General features: G+C 39.2%; 2 pseudogenes across 1 annotated transcript; one reads left to right on the forward strand and one right to left on the reverse strand.

Moving 5' to 3' along the window:
- Positions 1-425: 425 nt before the first annotated feature.
- LOC146474818 (large ribosomal subunit protein uL1-like) lies at positions 426-7,112 on the forward strand (annotated as a pseudogene). The gene is made up of 4 exons (XR_014866131.1): positions 426-430; positions 1,521-1,918; positions 4,320-4,488; positions 6,882-7,112. The product of XR_014866131.1 is annotated as a large ribosomal subunit protein uL1-like (transcript).
- Positions 7,113-7,344: 232 nt separating this feature from the next.
- Positions 7,345-8,143, reverse strand: LOC146474819 (fibrinogen C domain-containing protein 1 pseudogene; annotated as a pseudogene).
- Positions 8,144-13,106: the final 4,963 nt, after the last annotated feature.

A 13,106-nucleotide genomic window follows, 5' to 3' on the forward strand; every position in this document is an offset into this window, starting at 1 on the left:
CTTTTGTGTAAATATTACCAGTATTACTGGATCGTTAATCTTCACCGGTTTCCATTCAAATGGTGACAGACCCCGACAGACATGCAAACATTTTACTGAACGTCAAAAAACATTGCATCCCGGCTCGGATTCAGAGTCAAAACAAACTCTAAATATTGTCCGTACGAAGCTAAAAGCCGATGAAAACAGCAGGATACTGAGGATATCTTCTTTTTAACTGGTTATTCGGGTTTTTAAAAGTAAGTTCAAAATAAAATTCTGTAGTCGCAGTCACGCAAAAAAAAAACATACCACCAGCTAAATAATTCCATCAGCTGAGTAACTTTAAGTTCTCGCAGAAAGTATGTTTAGAAGAAATACAGGAGGGGGAAATTCCTGTTGCCAGCAGATAGACTTATATTTGAAAATGAATATTGCAAGCAATTATGGGGTAACTTGAGTGGATCAGTATCTTTTTCGCAGGCAAAAGAAGAAGACAATAAAAAAAAGTTTGAGACAATTTTTTCAACAACTTTTATTTCGAGCTAGAACACCTCGTTCGGCGATGAAGGAGTGACAGTGCATTTACTTTGATACGACGTATACATCATTGGGGCACTTGTGGCTTTCCACCATGAAGTATACCGTTTTTTCGTGTACTTTTTTTATTATTGGTTTTACCATGCATGAAATAACTATCTTCTCAGCGACCAACTGCTAACTCAGGGCTGTCAACCTCATACGTCTTCAAATATGGAGAACATGACTTCCCCGGCAAATCGCCGTACAGAGGCGTCGCATTAAGGCCAAATTCACGGGTTCAGTGGGGTGGGGAAGGGGGGGGGGGGGGGAAGGAAGGCGACGTACATTAACCAGTTAAAAAATACACTACTAAACATTTCAGATTTTTCAGTCGAGCATACGACAAATGGCAAACTTCGTCAATTATCCGGGAGATTACAGACATAAATCTGGAGAAATCTGGAGACCAGAAGATACGCCTCAAAATCTGGAGATTACAGACATAACTCTGGAGACCGGGGGATAGGTTCAAAATCTGGAGACTACCGGATTATCCGGGAGAGTTGACAGCCCTGCTAACTAAGAGGTCGGCCGATCCTTTCTGTCTCTTCACCAGCGAGTTGACAAAGATGAGGTGACGGCCTGGCAAAGCCCAGACAAAAACAGACTGCGCATGCGTTTGTTTTATTTTTCAAAATGGCGGACTTTACAGGTCTATAAAAGATGTTGCAAACAGCGGCAAATTTGGGAGGTTAAGCAGCGACGACGGCAACGGCAACGAAAAGGTCACCTGGAAATATAACTCTACTTTCTGTAAGAGTTGGGTGTCTAGGCAGTTAACTGACTGTATCTTGTAATTTATCTAAATATGTTTGAATAAAAAATAAAATAAAATAAACATTAGGTATTAACCCCTAACAGTGATCAGCATCAAATTTCAATGCTTATTCAACCCCTGCGTTCATGAGAATTAAGGATATGATCACCCAAGGTGATACTTTTTAATAACCTTTCCCCAGCCCTTTTATAAGAAAAGTATGGGGACAAGATAGGAGAATTTGTTCTTTGATATTAGGGGTTAAAGGGTTAATTGACCAAAACTATACCCTACTTTTCAATAAGCTTTACCGTGATACACTGTTTGAGTGCTGCAATACCGTCCTGCAAGGAGCCAAGGACAAAAAAAGCTAAAATTTGTAGAAACAGTTGAACTCCAGATCAGCTTAAAGGATTACGATCCTCAGAAGGACAAGCGTTTCAGTCGAACTGTAAAGCTCAAGAATATTCCTTGACCCAAACTCAGGGTTTGTGTTCTTGGTGATGCATTGTGATGAGGCCAAGATATATGATATTCCTTGCATGGATGCTGAAGGTTTAAAGAAGCTGAACAAGAACAAGAAACTTGTTAAAAAGCTTGGTGAGTGAAATGAAATCCGAGTGCAGCATAGTTCATTCAGAGAGGAAAATAGTGACCTTTCACTCCATCATGTGAATTATGTCCAGAATGGGAAATTCATTCAATGCTGTAGCTCTATAATATTATTATAATGCTGTCTCAAATAGTCAGAAATGACCTGTCGACAGTGAAAGGTTGAATTAAAACATGGCTTTGTACAGTATACTACAGGGGCGGATCCAGGGGAGGTGAAATGGGTGAATTTTCACCCCCCTTTTTTTGAGCCCCCTTCCTTTTTTTTTTTCTTTATCCGTCAAATATTGAAATAATATTTGATTTCTCTAATTGAGGTGGAGAATGTGCATTAGCGATGACTGGTTCTACCAATCAATTTATTCATTTTGAGCCTGTTGAAATGGGGTTGATCATGACAGACCTACACGACTCCCGCTGTGTGCCCATTGTGTTGATAAAAGCCTTTATAATTTTGCTTTAATAAGCATGTCTTTAAGCGATTTCCCTTTTCTATAATAGATAAAGGGAGGTTCCTTGTATATCTCTCTTAGTAGCGGCTGGTTTTGTATTAAATGCCATTCAGTGTTCATTAGAATATTTTTTAAACATGGCAGTGATGGTTGAAATTGTGTCACGAAGGGTAGAATTTTCTTGTGCACTTCCTGTTTTTGTGTAAGAGCGTTCTTCCTTTCTGCGAAGTTAACTTCGGAGAGGATTTTGTCCACCAGGTTACTAGGATAAGCTCTCGATACCAGGCGTGTTTTAAAGTTTTTAATGTTTTCGTCAAACACTACTTTAGAAGCGTTTGTCCTCAGAAGTGCCTGCTGGGTGGCAGCTGTTGTAGTTTGTGTACTGAAATGTTTTAGTAGGTTTGTAATGTGTGCGCACGTCGAGAATCGATTTTTTCTCGAATCTCTGTCCCTTATGGACTGTTGTATCCAAGAATGTTGTTGTTTGTTGTGAGACTTCAGCGGTAAACTTTATGGTAGGGTGGTACGAATTTGCTTGCTCAATGAATTTTCTATTTCTTCATTGTTTGTATCCCACAAGTAAAATACATCGTCAATGAATCTTCTCCACATTAGTGGTTTGTGAACGCTCTGCCTTGAGATCTCCTTTTCTATAGATGCCATAAAGATGTTGGCAAAAGCTACTGCCATTTTAGTGCCCATGGCAGTTCCGTGTGTTTGGAAGGAGTTCTCCTTCAGTATAAGGCTGAGCATTTCTGTGAGGAAATTTGTAGCTATAGGAGGGTTATTGGCATGAAAGTCCTCGTATGCGTTGCATACTATAGTGATTGTTTCAGTCCTCCTGTGGGATATTCGTGTAAAGGCTAGTGACATCCATTGAGACTAGAAAAGCGTTTCTAGGCACCCTAGTGCTTTCAATAAACCTTATGAAATGTGTCGTATCTTTTAGAAACGAGTCCTGTATTTGTGCTATTGGCTGAAGTAGTTTGTCTACGAATGATGATAGGCGTTCTGTTGGGCCGTCACACCCAGATATGATAGGTCTTGACTTCCGACTAATGTCGGTTTGTGAATTTTTGTGAGGGTATAAAACACTGGGCTTCGAGGCGGATTTGGTGTTAGGTTAAACCATTTAACCGTCATTTCGTCTATGCACCCTGCTTGATGAAGGGCATTAATGAGGTGTTTAACTCTCTGGGATGTGTCTCTAACCATTGGTTCGTCTAGTGGCTGACAGTTATTTCTATCATCCAATTGTTTCTGTCCGTCATTGATTTTGTTTTCTCTGTTCATAACGACGGTTGTTCTGCCTTTATCTGCTTTTTTGAGAATAATTTCTTTGTTGTTAACGTTAATAAGCTCCTTGAGAGCTCTTCGCTGCACAGACCGCAAACACCTCAACCAGGCTTTGGCTCTATAAAAAATTACATTATTACAAAAATTCACCCCCCATTTCAAAATCCTGGATCCGCGCCTGTACTACTCTGTAAACTCCTTCCATCTTTTTGCTAGCACCATCTTGATCCAAATCTATGCAGTAACCATACTGGAAAGTTTCTATTTCATACGCTGAAGGTTTACGCCACAATCTTAGCACAAAAATCGCTACACCAGCCTCAATTTAAGTCAGTTTAAAGGACCATGCCAAAAAGCCACGCAAAATATATTAGAAGTTGGCGGAAATCGATTAGCTCCTCAACGAAGATCTTTGGCATAACGTACATGTTTTCCAGTATGGTGCAGTAGTTGTATAGTAATTCAATTCATGAAGTTTGCTCTGTTGTAAAATTCTAATTCAGTCCTATCCATACTGAAACTGAATGAAATTGGTTTTTCTTCTGAATGTACTTGCATGTATTTACGTGAACTTCAGTGGTCTGCTGTAATTTTCTTTTATGTACAAACATGTACTAATTTGGGCCTTTTTTTCTTTTTAGCAAAGAAATATGATGCTTTTCTGGCATCAGACAGTCTGATCAGGCAGATTCCACGTATCCTGGGTCCTGGTATAAACAAGGCTGGCAAGTTTCCCACTTCACTGACGCACAATGACAACATGGTGCAGATTATTGAGTGCGCTCCACGATCAAGTTTCAATTGAAGAAGGTAGGATGCTAATCAGAAATAAGGCACAGTGCTCAAATCAACATGATAAACCAAAACCGTTGTGTTGTGGCATTTACTTGATCAGGAAATACCACATCATGCAAGCCCTCTAAATTCCATGTTTACTTGCACGTAAGCCACACCCAAAACATTAGACAGTATTGCCATGATTGCTACAGTCAGGGAAAAACAGATATTTTTTAAGGTCCGGGAATAACATGTGTTTTGAATCCACAAACGTCTGTCAAAAGGAGAGAAGGAGGAGGGAATTAAATCTTTCTGGCTTTGCCAGTAGTTTTTGAAACAGATTGTTCTTTTTGACATAGTACAGTCGTATCATTTCAAAAATATCATTCTTTGTATCCCCCAAAATACCTGCTCTTTGAAGGTAAATATGGTCGATATGATTATGGTTTTGAGCACTGGTAAGGCCTTATCTTCTGAAAGACCAGATCAGGGTGCATCCCTCTGGTCGGACCTGCACCCAAGGTCTTTAATCTCTGGGGAGACCTTAATGGTCGACCAACCGCTGTACCGAGAGAGGAGCTACACTGTAAGTCAAACGCTAAGTGGAGAAGGCAATATGCAGCTTTAGTAGGACAAATAAGTTGGCAAAATTAAATGACCATACACTGTATACGTCAGTATTTCCAATGATGAAAGGAAACGTAGAACATCGATTGGAACATTGAAACTGCTGGCTCCTGCTCTTTGTAAGGGTATTGAGTAGGTATTAAAAAGGATGTAGCAAAGAAAAACCTCAGCAAGCTCATTAGTAAACCCAGCCGGCTATTTTGGATTGTGCACTTTTAAAATCAAGTATTTGTGTTATGTTGCTAGTAGTGTTCTTATTTGAACATGAGTTGCCACCAACATAGAAGATTCAAATCATTCTTGTGAGAAATTTCTCAGATAACCAGCTCTCAGCCCTGAAAGTTATTTCAAAAGATGTTAAAACAACAACAACAATAATTGTTTTTATTTATTTACACACACTGTAAGATACATTTAACACTAAAGAACGCAAACAAGTTATAAACAAATGAAAAGATTTCACACGACCTGCAGTTAGCATTAGGTAGTTGAGGTGAGAGGTGATGTGTGACGTTAACTAAATATATTACATGTATATGTGTGTGTGTGTGTGTAGACTTAAATATTCAATTATACATTGGTAAAGATGACTGCAGTGATGAACAGTTATGGAGCAAAATGTTCCATGTGTGTCCCCCAGCACAACTGCTAACATATCCCTGGGTTCATAAAGGATATACAGTGTGAGGAGTGTCGTACAATACATTGTGACTATTTTACCTTGAAATCAAACTTACTCCAAATTCGTTGCCTTTCAAACTTGGTGGAACAAATTTACTGTTCTCTTTGTAGTTAGGGTACATGTACATCTAATGCCCCATTCGCACCAAGGCTTAAACACATTCAAAAGATGTTTAGTAAAGCACAGTTTAAAATTGTTTCCTTCATTAAAGCTGCTTTCGGATTTTTGTCGACTACAGATTAAGCTCAAATGAAAGCATAAGTTTAAGTTTACTTGAATCTTATGTCAAAGCCAATGGTTCAGCTTGCATGTTTTGTTGGTGTGAATGGAGCCCAAGTCTTAGAGCACTTTTTGTCAGAACTGGCCAACCAAACCGGTCAGTCAGGTAATGGAATGGGTCATTTTGAAGGCATCGTTCCACAAAATTTTCAAACTTGAACATTTCGAAAATGGTATGTATTACTTGAAGAATTCTAAAGGACTAGGCATACCGGTAACCAGGACTTTAAATTTCATGTATGCATTCCCTCTACCAACTGCCTGGTCTGGCTGCTCAGTTCTGACAATATTTATGGAAAGCGCCCTTTTATTTTACACTCCTAAGGTGTGGAATGGAGTTAAGGACAGTGCCTACTAATACAGAGGTATTTTTGTGCAGTTTATGACTATGCGGGAAAAACAGATCTTAGCAAGAGCTGTTGGAATCCTAAAAGAAAATTGGGGGTAGCCACGCATTTTTTAGAGATGATTAAGCAACAAGAATTCTAAAAAGCGCTAAATTACATGTACAAAGCAATATATGGCATTTTTTCCCAAATTGAAGCTTAATTAATTTTCTCTGAAAAAATGTATAGCTACCGCCAATTTTCTTTTCGCGTCCCAATAACCCTTGCCAAGATCTGCTTTTCCTGTGTACTTATAAACTGCGCAAAAATATCTCTGTTTTGGCAGGCATCACCGTTAAGAAATCCTAGTTTCTTGGCCATCTGAAGATGCGCTGAACGGATGCGTAGTAGCAAACGAAGGCATCGTCCTTAAGATTGCTCAAAAGTTTTCTGTTCATCAGCTACTGTCCTTGTGGTTTTCAGAAATAATGCTTTGTTTTATTCATCTTCAGGTTCTCTGCCTTTCTGTAGCTATCGGTCAAGTTGAAATGAGTGAAGATGAACTCGTTGCAAATGTCTATCTTGCTGTCAACTTCTTGGTTTCTCTGTTGAAGAAGAACTGGCAGAATGTGCGAGCGCTCTACATCAAGAGCACCATGGGGAAGCCTCAGCGTCTATATTAGCTTTGCTTATTGTAAACCTTTTATTCAAGGAATAATAAAAACTCTAAAAACTGATAAAAAAAATATATGAGTTTGTTGTTTACTGATTAAAACCTGGTTTTTCCAAGTGTTGCAGGCACAAAATGTGAACTTTGAACTTGTGTACTCCTATTCTTGGGTTTGAGCTAAGGCGGTTTAAGATGTGGCTTGAAGCTGTAAATGTCCCTCAGTTGAAAGCATGTTTGGAATTTAAGAGTTATTCACGTTTTAGTAAACCACTCCCCAAGTCGGTCTGTTCTCAACACCTTTTTATTTGCCGTCATCCAGACGCTTTTTGTCCCGTAAGCCAACGCACATGCTTCGGTGACGGTAAACGACGTCATCATGGATGGGTAACTTGGCTTGCAATTTCTTGGCTCCTCCAATCCAAGATGGCGTCGTTTACCGTGACAAGGTCTGTTTGCGCTTGTACTAATTAAGGTATTTGAAATTGACACGACTTAAGCTGGCAGCAGAAAGTAGTTTTAACGCGAAAAGAGGTAAAACTTTCAAAATCCATGCAGCGCAAAAATTCATTCGCTGAAGGGTCTGATCTTCATTTCACTGCTCTTCAGTGAGTACTGAAAACCTTTCCACGGGCTCCAAATGATTCCTCTGCCATCTTGTGGATTGTTAGAATATGGGCCAGTCAACAGCCCCTGGTGACAATTCTTGAACCACCAGCCGGCCTTGGACATTATGGCGCAGTTTCCTTGGTCGTTTCCGTCGTTGTCTGAATCCTCTGTTGTAAAAGCCATTCCATTTGCGCTGGACAACGCATCACCTGCAGTACCCGAGTAACCGCTAACATTAAGGGTGAAGTTTTCCTCTCTTGGTCCCACTTTAAACCCCGAATATTTGGCAAAGGCAGTATTTCCCTCCCAGTCTTCTAATTCGACAAGGAGTTCTTGATCTTCAAATTCAGTGACCCAACTGATATAGCCAAGGCCGTACCAGAATTCCCCAGAGAGTTTGCCAATCGTAAATCTGTAATCATGCCAAGATCGACGAAAGTTCACTGAGCCGTCCTTACGCCTCAGGATCACCAGCCAGCCACCACCATCGGTACGCATATCACAATAGACATCCCTGGATTCAGCACTTTCTTGCCCACGTTGTGGAATTTTGTATATACCACTGTCTTGGTAACCTTTTTGTAGCCACGCGAGACATGACCTTTCTTGAACAATTGCTGTAGTAAAAATGAGATTAACATTGGCCTCTTTATAGGCGCTATAGTTGCCTAAATAAACTCTAACAGCACTAGAGTCATCCAGATATAGAGTTCAGGGTTCTTATTATTATTTCTAGGAAAAGCAACCACGCTGCAAATAATGGCTTTGCAACAATTTGAAGGAAATTGAGAGGTGTCAAATTAGAGCCCATGAAAAAAAAAATGAACGAATAAGTGTTGCTGTTATATCAGGCTTTCCCTGGGTCATTCTATCTTGGATTGCCAACAAGGACTCTACGAGTAAGTTTGTAATAAAACAAATGAATAAATAAGTCACCTTATTTAAGTGTGAATGTATTAAGCGCAGAGCACTAATTCGAGACACTCTCAAGATCAAACTGATTGGAATTAGACAATGTTATTTTTGAGGGGAGGGGAAAACCGAAGTACCCGGAGACAAACCTCTTGGAGTAAGGACAAGAACCACCAAAAACACAACCCACGACTTGAGAATCGAACCCGAGCCACATTGGTGATAAGAGACACTACTCTCACCACGAAGCCATCCCGCTTAAAAGCTAAACCAACTGTTTACCTTCGCAGCTTGGTCCTTGATAAACATCACCAGGGCACATACACTGATAGCCCTTGTCTTCGTAGACTGGGTAACACGAGCCACCATTTTTACAAATTTTCTTGCCACTTTCGCACGGATTCTAAAAGTTAAAATAATAAAAATATGTAATTAGACAGCCTAGTTACGTCTTTCCAAAAGCAGAGTCACCTCGGAGATTTCATCCATTTTTGTTGTCTGTTTGTTTGTTTGTTTGTTTGTTTGTTTGTTTGTTTTTGTTGTTCATAGTGTAGAGTAGCTGCAGTAGACAGGACAGGACTTCCGAGAGATGTTAACGCACGCGGGGTTTTGGGCCAACAAAGTGCAAAGTTTCGACTAACTCTCAATGAATAAAATGGTCTAATTCCGGAGAATATAAACTTTGTCGGGTGTAGACCTTCTTAATACAAAACATAGACGCAGTGAAATTTGACGGTATTAAACTGGCGATCCGTGAGGATTACTAATCATTTGTATATCTTTGTACCAGTTTTTTTGTTTTTTTGTTTTTTTGTTTTTTTCTCAATGCTTTATTCACTGCTTTGAGCTTCGTTTTGTGATAAATACAGCAATCTTTCCCATGGTCATAGGTTTTTATTGCAAACGGAGCGCGAACCAGTGGATATAATATTGGAGCAACCTGGAATCGAAGGCCACATACAAAACTCTGGTGAATCTGAGCTAAAAAAAAACAAAAAAAAGCTATCTGAAATACACTATAGGTCAGTAATGCACCCTAGCCCTACAATTCAGTCGCTCCTATTCCTTGCTTCTGTCGAGGTCTTTGCGATAATCTTCGCGATTTGGCAAGGGAGCGATCCAGCTACTCTGCTCCACCTAAACGGGCCCGAGTCTAGGTTTTTCCCTCTACTAAAAGAGGGTTTAGCAGTTTTCCAAGTTATTTTTGCCGGAGAACCTGTTTATGTATGTTCATGGTGCGGGTAAATTTGTTCTCTATGTCTTCGATCGCACTTGTGAGATGCCGAGTCGCGCTGATCCTTTTCCGAACACTTTGTACTTTCCAAGCTAGCCTCAAAAGAGGGATTAATCTTTTGAAGATCTAACAACTCTCAAATTTTCATTTAAATACTCACCCTGATAAAGAAATGATGGAAGTCTTTGCTGTGATTGTACGTGGATTTACTGTTGTACTTGTCAGTCCGGATTAACTCACAATCGTATTTCTTTGCAATCGGATTTCCCAAGTTAAACGAGAAGCACTCCCAGTGTGCAAGGCACGCAAAAGTACAATCTTCCATTGAATCAACAACATAGGATGATATTTTGTGACTTGTGAGGCGATGAAAAACTTCCACATCGAAGTTAAAATATCTGAAGCCGCCGGAGCCTTCAGACTGCACTGCAAACTGAATAGAGCGTAGAAACAGAACTGAAAACAGAAAACTTACGGGGCAGTGCATAGTGAAACGATGCCTGCAAATCTAAGAAAAAATTTTCTAATTGTTAATATACAATGTTGGTGGTTTTGTTTCACTTAGAAAAAAAGTTCGGCAAATTGTTGATTTACACCTGACTGGCGGTTTGTATCTGACTCCGTGGAAACAATTAGTACAAGTTCATTATTTGTATCAAATTCCAAAACAGCGAGTGAATAAATTGGAACACCTGCCGTTTCTTTTCTTTTTTTTTTTTTTTCGTGTTCGTAATTTGGTTTTTGGTATTCATAAACGTTGCCAAAATCATAAACAACATCATGAGACTTTATTTTTTATTTCAATGACTCATTGTCTTACTAGCAAGTGTAAGGCAGAAACAAGTTAACAGAGATGTTACGAAGAGACCTAAAGACTCTATGGGCCACAGTTTATTCAGCCAGCGCCTCAAGTTAAACCTGTTAAAACAATTAATCAGAAGGAACTCCAAGTGAAGCATCATTGTTATAAGATCAGAATTCAAAAAGGAAGGCTAATTAAAAAGGTGATCTCTGTGATAGCAATGTTAAGTTTACTATTCATCAAAAGGTGTCATTTGTCAGTTGCGACTAATTTACTAATTAATTATAACGATTTTTTGCCACCAGTTAGTGGCGTTAATTGTAATCAGTCCCCAGAAAGACTGACAAAAAATCGAAGTAAACAAACTAAACAAGCAAAATGTAAGGAATTTTATTTTGAAAGGTAAACAGAGTGTAGGTTAAATGACTTTGAATTGTCCTCCGTCAACGCACCGAAACGTGAGGAGTAAGTTAGCCGGACAGTCTAAGTTTATAGAAGCAGTGGGGCTAATTTACCGTGAGCTTGCCTCTTTTAACTGTTATTTTTGTTCAATAAATATGTTAGGAGCAAGTTTGTCAGTAACTTTTTATTAAAATAAAAATACAGTTCCAACAAGACAGGTGGTACTTGAAAAGTAACGATGTGTGTGTGTGTCAAAAAACATGAAAAAAGAACCGAGAAAAACCTAACAAGAACGGTATAGTAATAATAGGTTCTCACTTTGTTTCTGGACGGTGCTTTGGATGTAATCACTTTGGCTCTTCGTATTTAACCCTGAGTATCCTGATTAAAGCCTAAATAAAATTGTTACAATTGAAATACTGAAAGGTATATAGAAAGTAATGTTAAATTTTTATGTAGGAAAAGCATCGGAAATCCACTTCAATTGCTGGAAAGAGCACCTTATAATTTTAAAATGGTCATGTTTGATTGTCTCCGCTGTTAAAATACCGAAGATATTGCACCGTAAATTAAGGACGGAAATTTTTCAAATGCCTGTAAAATTTTTGTATCTTAACTATTTCAAAAGGCAAGAAACTCAAATTTTCAAATGAAAGCCGGTTGCTGAATACTCTTGTGCTGTGTGCTACTTTTTACAAGGTGATAAAATTTTGCTTCTCAGCCATTGTGGAACAAATCTTCAACCATGACCGTTCACATGAAGCCTCTTCAACGACGGTTTCTTGAAGAGTTCCACGTTACGCCAACTTAATTTTAAATCTATGTACCAGTCTAGTTTTAGTCTTTCAATTATTTAAACCGACTTATCGTTTGTTCTTTGTTGGAGCGGTTCGTATTTACTGTTGTGTTATGTGTCCTATAATTTCATTTAGCCTACAATTGTCTTCACACTAAAGCGAGCATATGCTTCAGTTTAGTTTGCTTATTGTCAAGCATTAATGAGCTTAAGTTTCAGTGCCATGTTGTCAAAGTCAGTGTTCTATGTCTGAGGTTTTAGTGGTTCGGTTGTCCCTAATCAGTTCATAAAGCTATGAAGAGCGAGAGCAGCCTGACAACAAGTTACAAATAGAGTTGGTCGGCAGCTTTAGCAACGGCGAAGGCAAAGGCAGCAAAAACGGCAGTCACTATTAAAACGAATTTGCACTTTTTCAAACGTCGTCGCGATTGTTCCAACTCGCCTTAAATGTCAAATGTAGGTGAAATTTCCTGGAGTTGAATTATTGGAGACCGAAAGAGAAACAAAATTCGTCGTCGGGTGTTTGTGTCCTTAATAAAACCCCTAAAAAGGAAATTTTATGTCCTAGTCGTGCAGTGACGGCAAAAAAATGTAGCAAAAAGCGTAAGTTGTTGTTTTGGTTATCAAGCCTATTGCTTTGTTGACGTTCTCGTTGTCGTCGCCGTCGTCGTTGGAGAACCAATAGTCAGTCAAGACTAGAGCCAAAGAGTCAAAGGTTCAAACTGTGCGGGTTTGTCCGGTTCGCTAGGCGCTCGGGAAATCGTTCAATTGCTTTTGTTGTCCTAAAATTTTGAATCATATTTTTTTATGATTCCACAGCTACAAATTCCTTCCTTAAAATCACTCCCTGCTAGTCAAAAAATGCACGATTCGTTTCCTGACTTGTTCTACTTGATTCAAACTGTATTCAATGATCGACATTGCCACGAAATACATGAACAGACGAACGAATAATCAAATTTAATGTCAATAACACGAAGAGTGCTTGCACCATCTCCCGATCCAGAGGCTCACGATAAAGCGCTTGACAATAATTCAGATCGAATTAGAATTTGAAAATATTGGTTTTTGAGGAGAGGGGAAAACCTCTCACCACTGCTCCCCCTTTCGAATTCATTTCGTAAGTCGAAGGTCCTCAGCCATGCCCATTAAATGAAATGTTTCGATTTCTCGGGTACGACTAAGACATTTCTTTACCTTTACCTCGGAATTAGGCTTCAAAACCACTTTCTGAAGAGCGAGATGAGAACCTCGATTAACTTTTAATCGTAGATTAGCGTTAACTAATCGGCTTTCGAACAACCGGGCCCAGTAC

This window comes from Pavona decussata, unplaced genomic scaffold (genome assembly GCF_977016875.1).
Source record: "Pavona decussata unplaced genomic scaffold, jaPavDecu1.1 SCAFFOLD_87, whole genome shotgun sequence".
NCBI classification, from domain to species: Eukaryota; Metazoa; Cnidaria; class Anthozoa; order Scleractinia; family Agariciidae; genus Pavona; species Pavona decussata.